Source organism: Saccostrea cucullata, unplaced genomic scaffold, assembly GCF_032062105.1.
Source record: "Saccostrea cucullata isolate Sc308-1 unplaced genomic scaffold, CSIRO_AGI_Scuc_v1 ctg3609, whole genome shotgun sequence".
Taxonomy (NCBI): Eukaryota; Metazoa; Mollusca; class Bivalvia; order Ostreida; family Ostreidae; genus Saccostrea; species Saccostrea cuccullata.
The window spans coordinates 4236-15000 of record NW_026937109.1 but is presented as its reverse complement, the minus strand read 5'-3'; the positions used below and the strand labels follow the sequence as shown (position 1 = coordinate 15000).

The window sequence follows — 10765 nt, the reverse complement described above, 5'->3', positions numbered from 1 at the left end:
ATATCAAATAAGCCATAATTGTTAGTAAAAATTAATTTAATTTTACAATCTGTAAATCACATTTAGTAAAGAATTTTAAATATACCAATAATAAATATCAATGACACCGTTTTTATTTAAGTATGAGCCTGTCCACGAACTTTGCGGACAACCCTCGTAGTGCCTTTAATTTTTTTCTTTGAATATCTTCAAAAGAGAATTCATTTTAAAAATGACACTTAGATTCTTTATATCTTAGACATCTTTCTTTGGGGTGAGGATTCCAACTTTATTGCATATATGGTGTCACAGGGTGGCGCGGTTTCCCAAAGGAAGGCATAAAAGTTTAAGTGGCCTAAATGGGACATATAATATAAATCAAAGATAGATAGACATAATATATACATTGCTAATTCGTGTACATTTTGCTGTACATTTACTTAGGTGCATTTTACTGCATTACACTTTGCTTAGTTGCATTTTACTGCACTGTTCTTGTACCTCACTTCAATTCACTTCATACTACTTTACTTTTAGACGAATACTATACGCCATACTTTATACATACAGCACTACCTCTACGTTATACATATACACATACACTTATACTTGAAACACTTATAACTCATATACTTTACATGAGCAAATACTACTTTGAATTTATCTTACGAATGAAATTAAAGAACAAAGTTCTGTGGCCATTTTAGGAGTAAAAACCGTCAATAAATAATACTTTGAGTAAAGCTAACAAATAATAAATAAAATACACTTACCAATAATAGGTGGACTTCTGGTCATGAAATATTAAACATACAATTAAACAAGGGGAAAATTTAGCTGTCTTAAAACACGACTGCACTCTTCAATTGCTACGCCCAATCTGATTTCGCGGGATTTAAATCGCCAGGTAAAACCTGCTAAACAAGCCTAAAAGTATGATAAACAATTTGAGCAAATAATACTGTTTTTATAGAATTCAGATAAAAAATATGGAAATCAAATATGGACATGGATTGTGTCATTACCTCCCCCCTTTAAAGAAAAATTACATCTAATAATAATGGTATGTAATTTTTTTTCCCAAACACAATTTATGTACAAGATTTTTTTTTATTTTTCAAACATAAGATAAAAAAAGATAAAATTCTTCTTTCATCAACTTTATTTACATACAGTTACTGACGGATTCTTACTGTCTGCATAAATAATTAATAATAAACAATGAACAATGCTCCTACATTGTCCTTCCCTCTGATCGCCCTGATGCGGAATCGGTACGGCTGAAGAGACAATGCCCATCTCATTAGTCCTGAGTTCACCAACTTCGTCTTATTCCAATATACCAATGGTGATCTGTCTCTAAAATACTCTTTGCCATAATGATACCTGTGAAACGTTTGCACTGACCAAATGATACCCAAGCATTCCTTTTCTATCGTCGAGTAGTGTTCCTCACTTGGTTTTAGTTTGCGGCTGGCATAGGCAACATAGAGTTTGAATTCACCTTTTTCCTGTAAAAGTACTGCTCCTATACCCCTGTCGGATGCGTCAGTTTGTACAATGAAAACTTTGGAGTGATCTGATTGAATAATAGATGCTTTTAAATTTTGAAATGCTGATTCCTGAGCTTCTGTCCACTGAAGTGTACTGGGAGAAAACTTTCTTGTGAGGTCTGTTCATGGAAGAGCTATTTGGGCAAAATTCGGGATAAACTTTAAAAATTTACCAGTCCTTGAAAAGATCGCAGTTGTTTTTTCGTCGTAGGATAGTTTGCCTATTTTATAGCTGACACTTTATCTGGATATGGATATACTCTGTCATCACCTATGATATAGCCCAAACACTCCAGTTTCCGATAAGCCAAAGAACATTTCATTGGTTTGGTGGTGAGATTTGCTGAACGGAGACGCTGTAAAACAGATATATGTTGATCAAAAGTATGAGTTAATATCAAGATATCATCTATGAAACATTAGAAACGTTGTTGAGCACCTGGCGCATGAGAGGACAAAAAAGCAGCTGGAGCTTTAACCAGCCCGAACGGCATTTTGGTGAACTGGAAAAGACCTTGGGGAGTCTGAAAAGCTGTCATTGGACAGGCAGGATCAGACAATGGCACTTACCCCATTGACAAATCTAACCGTGAGAAATATTTACGACTTGATAATTAAGCAAACATTGCGTCAACATTAGTCATAGCCTCAGCATCAAACATAGTAATGACATTCAGAACTCTTAAATCGACGCAAAGCCGATATACATTGTCCCTCTTTGCATCAAGGACTACAGGGGATGAATATGATCTTTCCAAATATTTGATTACCCCAATTTCTAACATTTGACGTATCTCATCTTTCACTGTTTCCATCATAGCAAAAGGGATTTGTCTCGGACTTACCCTCACAGGTTTATCCGTTGTTAACCTGATTTCATGTTCAAGCACATGCATGTGGCCTGGTACATCTGTTAAGACATCACTATACCTGTGTAAAAGATCCATAAAAGTTTGTCTCTCCTCTCTGTTGAGATCTGGATTCACATCTACATCTCGAGACTGCACGTGCATGAACTCGGCTTCCTCATCATACTCACCAACTGATTCATCAAACTGAATCTTTTCCGAATCTACAACTGACATAACACACTGGACAATTGGTTCACAACGTTCCATAAACTTTTTAACATGTTTTTATGATAGGTCTTTACTTTCCCCTTCACATCCAACTGATAGTCTACTTAACCTATCTTTATCACAATTTAAAAAGGGCCTTGTCATTGCATAAGGAGCCTATTACTATCAGAAGGCAACAAAACTAAAACTTTCTCACCTGGTTTCATATTTTGTACACTAGCCTTCTTGTCAAAGTCCACTTAGTTTTTTTGTGACGCCCTCTTAAGATTCTCCTATGCCAACTCCCAAGTTGACTCCAGTTTCTTGCGGAGATCTAAAATGTACTGCCTCATTTTTGTAGTGTTTGCATTCTTTGCTCCCCAAATAACAATGAAGGTTATTTATTCTGTAATTTGAATGAATCAACGGAGTGCGAAAAATGACCGTTTACAGTAGTACACGGTTATAGCGAATACTCTTATAACGAGTTGACGATAACAACAATTTTTATTCCCTGTGGCATTAAATTATAAACTTAACGGATGGATATGGAGATAACAAACAGTATTCAATATATATCAAAGTCCATAAAAAAAATACATAATAGGAATAGAGCAAACACGGACCTCCGAAACATCAAAGGTGGGATCAGGTGCCATGGAGGAGTGATCACCCCCTGCTGACCGTTCACACCCACCGTGTGCTTCCCGTCATGATCAGGTAATATCGGAAAAATCCGTTTTCAATTCAGTGTATAAATAATGGACTAACAATTAGTATGAAAAAAGCATTTGACTCAATGATATATATCCCGCTTTAGACAAAGAACTTTATTCGGTAATAACCAATATTTGCCCCCCCCCCCCCCAAATCAAACTTTGATGGAGATATATGTAATTAAGTTCTTAAACAGGGGAGTTTATGCTGACTACAAAGCACTAAATATTTATATAAGTAATGATGGCATATGTACGTAATGACGTCACAAACATGACGTAAATTTCAGTTTTTATGAATTTTACAGAAAAAATGTACATATTGTGTCGATATTTAGAGTAAAAATCACTGAGCGCATGTGTATTCAGGTTTAACATTTGTTATAATGATTAGAATGATTATATCAATGAAATATGTCAATATTGTTCCTGAACAAACTTGCGCTCTATAAATTTAAAAGCTAAAATTGTTGCAATTTTGTCCACTTTGTCCTCTTTCTGAAAAAAGGATATAAAATCGGCTAGTTTGTGAGGTCATAAAAACAAAAATTGTGAATACAATGCTTTGACACAATAATATTTTCTGTTACTGTTAATTTATATTTCTTATACAATGTATTGAATTCAGCACATTTCAGGAAGTTTAAAAAATTTGACATTTGTGGGGGCAAATATATGCAATATACCGCATATAGTTCTTTGTTGATTACTGATTGGATAAAGGCTGATAATGTGAAACCCTGAAATTTTCCGTATTACGTCTCTGTCAAGGCGTAATATGAAAATCGGGCACGCGATTCCATTCGAAGCGTTGTTATTGTAAATAAAAATGGCGGTTAAGAAACGGTTTACGTACTAGGTAGTTTAGTTAAATTTCTTGTTACCTTAACGATATTTTATGCTGGTTGTTATTGGATTAATACTTAATATTTTTATATTATCCCGCTTCAGACAATTTGTCGATTACTGATTGGATAAAAGCTAATCACATGACGCCCTGAAATTTTCCGTATTACGTCTCCGTCCAGGCGTAATATGAAAATCGGACATGCGATTCCGCTCAAAGCGTTGTTATTGTAAATAAAAATGGCGGCTAAGAAACGGTTTACCTAGGTAGTTAACATGCATGTAATTAAATTTCTTGTTACCGTAACGATATTTTATGTTGATTGTTTTTGGATGAAAACCTACCAATTTCATAATATGCACAAATATTTTTTTTTTTTATATTGAAAAGGGTCTTTAGCGGGATGAATTCGTAACACAGTCAGTGAGTGACCTAATACGGATTCATACCGGGTGTGAAATGGAAATTCGTATTGGGCGAGGCTTTGCCTTGCCCAGTACGGATTTCCATTTCACACCCTGTATAAATCCGTATTAGGTCACAAACTGACTGTGTAACTAATAATATTGTATTTGCTGACAAGGTCATTGTGTCGACCGTAGAACTTACGAAATGATGACTTTAAATGAGTCTGCTGATATTCTTGTTTAATCAACTTGCTTGTCAATAATTTACCTCGTTTGAGAAATTGTTCATACGTAATGCATGCTCTTGCGTATGGAATCAACTGAGAAATATAAACTCCATATGCAGGCGATAAATGTATATTGTTGCATAAGTAAGGGAAATTGACTATAGAAAAGTTAAAGTCATCACATTTATTATATAGCTTGGTTGTTAGATTACCACTAAAGACTTTTTCTAGTGAAATATCCAAGAATAAAACAGATGTGTCAGACTCTGTGGTATCTTTTATCTCAAGCTCATTAGGATATATCCTATCGACGTAGGAATGAAAATCACCATTTTAATTGACACTACGTCGTTGATATACCTAAGTTACGCTTATAACAAACCAAAATTGTTGGTCCTGAGTACTTCGTTATAAGTCTTTGTTGCTGTACTTTTGAAATTCGTCCAGAATTTCTCTTCTTTTTAAAATATATCGTTCAAGAGGGAAGTACTCTTAAAGCAATAGAACCTATAAAAAAATAGATTGTTCAAGAGTAATGCACTTGTGATTTACAATATTAGTAAGATAAATAAAAAAAAAAGATGATGTAAGAGGGGTGCACTCCTTATGCGGAATATATTGAATCTTCATTCCTATTATTTACATACTTCAATGTTCTGGCTGTCTCATGTACTTCGAAAATGTTTTAGTTCATATCAATACATTTAACATCCCTTTAATATTTTCCCTTGTATTCTCTTTTACATCAGACAGCAAAGGATAAAATTAAATATACCAAAATTGGAATTGTTGAACAATAAAGAATTTGATAGATATCTATATTTGTATGAAATAAATAAAAATGCGAGGAATTCATGCAGGAAAAGGGCGCCAATTACCATTTAAAAAGATAAAAACATAAATCTAATTTTAAAAAAAATTAAAATGGAAAATTTAAACTGAAACACCAATTTAACGTTTTTAAATTTGAAAACCATCATACCTGTGCAATGTTTATGTCATTATCTATATTTTGATTGCCTGAACAGGCAGGTTAATTTTTTTTAAAGTAAAATCATATAGAAGTTTGCATTTATAAGAAAAAATTAATCAAAATTGATTTAAGAGCGTGTCTCAGAGAAAAACATGCAAAATCTGAAAAATCGTCCGGGAGGGTCTATAAAACTTTTCATTTTATCATATATTTTTAAGGTCTAGGTTGTCTGAGGATCTAAAATTTATATTTGGAAAGTGTGTCACGTGTTTCTATTTTTAGTAACAGCCCCGTTTCTATATTTAGCAAAAATTGGCATAAAATAGTAGGTGCAAATATGAAAGTTTGAGACCTTGCAAAATCAATTGAAAAATTTTTGCAATACCAGATATTTATTATATCATCAACACATATATGTCAAAGATGAAAAATATTTATTTTTCACAATGATTGCATCTATATTTATTCTATAATCGAACCACGAGTAAGGCTAAATTTAGAACTTTAGATTTATTATCCTTGTTTAGTGCAATGGTACAGCTTAAATGGTGAAAATAATTTGATCTAATAATGTGCTTTATAATAATTTATTTATGTTCTATCAAATATAAAAAATTCACTGATGGCTTTTAATAGGACATACAACAAATAATTGGTGGAAATGATGAACTTACGATGTTAGCCGGGCTCTCCATTTGTATCTTAAAATTGTTCAAATGTAATGAATATTGCTTCAATTGATGATTAATGATTTTATTTTAGTGTTAATAAATGCTGAGAAAGACAATCAAAATTAAAACCTTCGTGAGAGTTTAAAATATTCACCAAAATTGATAAAGAAAGATAATAAATGTGTGTTGAAGAGTTATCTCCCGTAGTAGAACTCTCCATACAAAAAAGGGGGAAAATGATATTGCAACATTGCAGGGGCAGAAGAACAATGTGATTTCAGCAATTTTTCAAACATTTCAAGCAGTGATGGCCCAATAAATTCATTTAGAAGAATACACTAAGGATCTGTCAAACCATTTGCGTTTACTCAAATCTCCGAACATACCCTAGCTGGATTGTATGGAAAATTTATGATGTGCCAGAGGCGATCGGTTTGCTGCATTCTGTAGGCCTATAGAAATGGTTTTTTTTTTCCATTGACACTACTAGCACATTAAAATTATAAGTATGCCAAAGACAATCAAGGATTAAAATGGCAAAGAACTAAGTCAAAGTGCTTCCGTCCCGATCAAAAGGAAGAAAGCAAAAGCAGACCGATGGGCTACCCCTACCTTTTGTAAAGAATACTGGTTGAAAATGAGGGAGACAATATACCAGTTGGATCAGGTAGGACAAAGAATTTTCAGTTGGAAGTTAAAATAATGAATGTATGAGTTTGGACCAAGGAGTATGAAAGTGGTTTTAAAAGAGGAAATAGGTATATTTTAATACATGCAAGGACAATTTTTAAAATTTAGCTGATCACACAAATATTTCATCACCATAATTACATAAAGATTTATACAAAATTAAATTGAGTGCCTATACATTTTTCAAATTTATGATATTTTGAAAATCAAGAACATTGATAAAAATCATTAAAAATTTAAAATATACTGCCACTCATAAAGTTTATACTGAAAATTTTAGCTGCTTGTACATGCACTAGACAGTATATGATTGCTAATACACCTGGTGTATTATAGAGGTTTTAAACATCTCCCATATATTTTATAATTATACATTATTTACAATTGATTAAAATTCTTTCTTATAGCAACAGTTGTCCATGTGCTGCAGTATTTATTGGATCCAACCAAATCAGAAGAGAAAACCCAGAAGCAAATTCATATGGTAAAGTGTAGGGCTAGAAAATTAATAATTATATTTTTCACTTGTCACTTAGGCTATCACCTTGATTTTTTAATAACTCAATACTCTTATTATCCCACTGGGCCAGTTGATTTTAAAAGAACTGGCCAAGATGAATAACTATAATTTATAGTACATGTAATACCTGTTTATATTATGATACTTTGTAATAGAGCAACATACATGTAACAAAACAAACCAAAAGTCTCTGTTGAGACTGTAGCTCTATTGGTTTGTACTTATAACAAACAGACAAAGGAAGAAAAAAGTAGCAGTTGGGTCTTGAAACTTTACAAATGCAATAAATAGAATAAAGATTTTTGATAAAGCCTCTTTTTGTGGCAAGATTGCAAAATCACAACTATAGGAGCTGCTTTTATAAAGTTTTACAAAATTTTCAATTTAAGTTACTGTGACAAAATCATTCATCAATATAAAAAAAAAAACAAAAATAACAATTATGTTTCTCCGTGTAGTCTATTTGCATGCCACATTATTATATAATATTATAATCAGACTAAAACTGTATTTAGAATAGCCTTTTGAAAGTATTTCACAGAAATTTCTATTTTTTATAAACCATGGCAACACTGTTCATCAAAATAAAAAAAAATCCATAGATTATCTTCTAATTTGTAATTTAACCGTTTACAAAAGTCATATGTCATGACATATGATATATTGGGATTGTGGTAGGTAAACATGGTTAAGTCAAAGTAAAGTTTTTTTTTTCAAGAAAGATCAGTTATCAAATTTATTCTAAAAGCACTGGGGCACTTTTTTCATGATGCAGTACAAGATCAATGAAGTACTTAAAGTGGTTTGTTTATCCAACAACATATTTATTCATCCTATCATTATGATTGAATGAATGTATATATTGTTTATCATCTTTCTCGAGAATTTTTCACTCATATGGAGACGTCACCGTTTGCCGGTGAAGGGCTTCAAATTTAGACCTACATACTGGGCACTCAGGGCCATTGAGCGGTGAGGGTTCTTTATCGTGCCAGCGCCTACCATGACACGGGACCTACGTTTTTAAGGTCATATCCGAAAGACCCATGACTTTCACTTCTGATGCTGAGCGCTTGGTGATGGAAAAGTCACTACCTATTTTTTATTACATCTTAGGTTTGACCTGGCGCCAGGAACGAGAATCGAACACGTACCTCCCGATCACGAAGGGAACGCTCTAACACTAGGCTACCGTAAACGGTCCTATTATGAAAAGTACACTTAATAATTAGTCTTTGAATAAATCACCACCTTCATCTAAAGTAAATTGCTTATGGTGCATTTTAATCCATATTATAGGTAATACAGGGTTTTCTAAGAGAGGAGGATCACAGGAGTGGAACTGTTTCATTTACCCAACACCTTGAACTGACTGATCAAGGGAAATATGAAGCAGTTTACAGATGAAAGTTCTGCTGGAAGCACAGAGATTAATACTGAACAATACATGTATTACCTCTGTCCGGACTCATCATAACAGAAAGTATTTTCAAAATGTTGCAATCACGAAAAATTTCTTGGAGTTGGAAATCAGTCTTACAGAAATTGAAGATCAAGTAGGAACACTGCAGCAAATTTATATGCTACAAAATGTGAAAGCATTAGAGAGTCTCAAAATTTATTGATACAAACATTCAAATCAGGTAGAGTTGATGATGAAGTCCAGAGAGAGCCAACAGGAGAAAGCATGGGTTTGGCACTGGAGAGCAGAAGAAAGCAATACAATTCTCCAAGAAAGAAAAGAACTCCTTGTGCATGATATGCGAAGAATGTGACAGAACAGGAAAATGCCCCAATAGTGTCTAATTGGCAGATGAGCTAAGAAAGTAAATGATAAAAATGGTGAAAGACTTTTTAAGAAAGACAAATGGCTAAATATTTCACAAGTAAGAGGATGTATTGCCTCATATATTAGTCAATAAAATCTAAGAGTTTCTCTGTACCTCCCTCTGTAAAAAATCAATTGTTGTCTGAAAGGTGTTTTGAAGATGTTTGTATTGATGAAGATGAAAAACTTGCAGAGATTGTTTCTGCTTTTGGCTCAAATGAATATGAAGATCAAATGACTTGTATGGTTTACATCTGTAAATATTCAGTAAAATTATAACCTGTATAATCACATATTTTGAAAGAGAGGAATCGAGGATTCAGAAAAAAAAATATTGATATGTGCAAATTTTGATTTTATTTTGCAGTTGTTGAAGTGTTGAGTAGTAATTAAGCATAAACATTTTATATTTCATGATAGTCATAAATTTGTGGGTCTCTCCATGCCCCAAATACATTGAAAATTAACCCCCCCTCCCCACACACACACACAAATTAGAACCTTGGAAATTAAAGGTTCCAATATACTGAACCATGGAATTGATTTTGACATTCTTACATTATGATCATTAAAATGTTAGAATTCTGATTGTTACAGTATTTTCAGTTTGATGGGATATCAAAATAAGTTATTTTAAATTTATAAATTCTGTTGCATACATCACAATTTGACTTCTATCAAAGAATGTATGAATCATTATAAAAGTAATTAGTTCCTAATACAGTGTAACATGTTTTGGAATCAACAGAGGATGAAATTTAACTACAGTAACTGTAAACATAAATTCATTTTAAGTGTGTTTACTGTAACCAACATTATGTACATGAAGTTCATGTATTACATACCATATATTGTAGAATAAGAGATCACAATGCTAATTTTGACCTTTATGCACTTGTTTTCTGAATTCTATTTTAGGAGAGCTATCATATTCAAAAGATGTTGTAAAATAATCAAACTTATTAATTTTTACAGAAGTTTGGTTTTGTTTACTTAAAACATTTACAATATTGTTTTCCTTACATTTTAAGTTTAAGAGATGAAAGGGGATTCATAATATTGTGTGTAACACCCCCCCCCCCCCCTACCCCCCCACCACCACCCCTTTCTAATGGATTATTATGATTTATAGAGGTGTTATCTATTGAACTGTAATTAATATGTTTAATTTTTAAAATACATATATGAATGTTACCACAGAAACATTTTTTTTTATGTTTTGAAAAGTTTTGAAGTATTTTATGTATAACACTTGAAGTATTTTTGATACCTTGAGTGTGAAAAATTAACTAACTT

At 32.7% G+C, this 10765-nt stretch overlaps 1 long non-coding RNA gene across 1 annotated transcript; it reads left to right on the top strand.

Moving 5' to 3' along the window:
• The first annotated feature begins 6424 nt into the window (after nt 1-6424).
• LOC134247379 (uncharacterized) lies at nt 6425-10010 on the top strand. Its single transcript, XR_009987821.1, has 3 exons — nt 6425-7098; nt 7529-7605; nt 8941-10010. It is a non-coding gene; the product is annotated as an uncharacterized LOC134247379 (long non-coding RNA).
• The last annotated feature ends 755 nt before the right edge of the window (nt 10011-10765 follow it).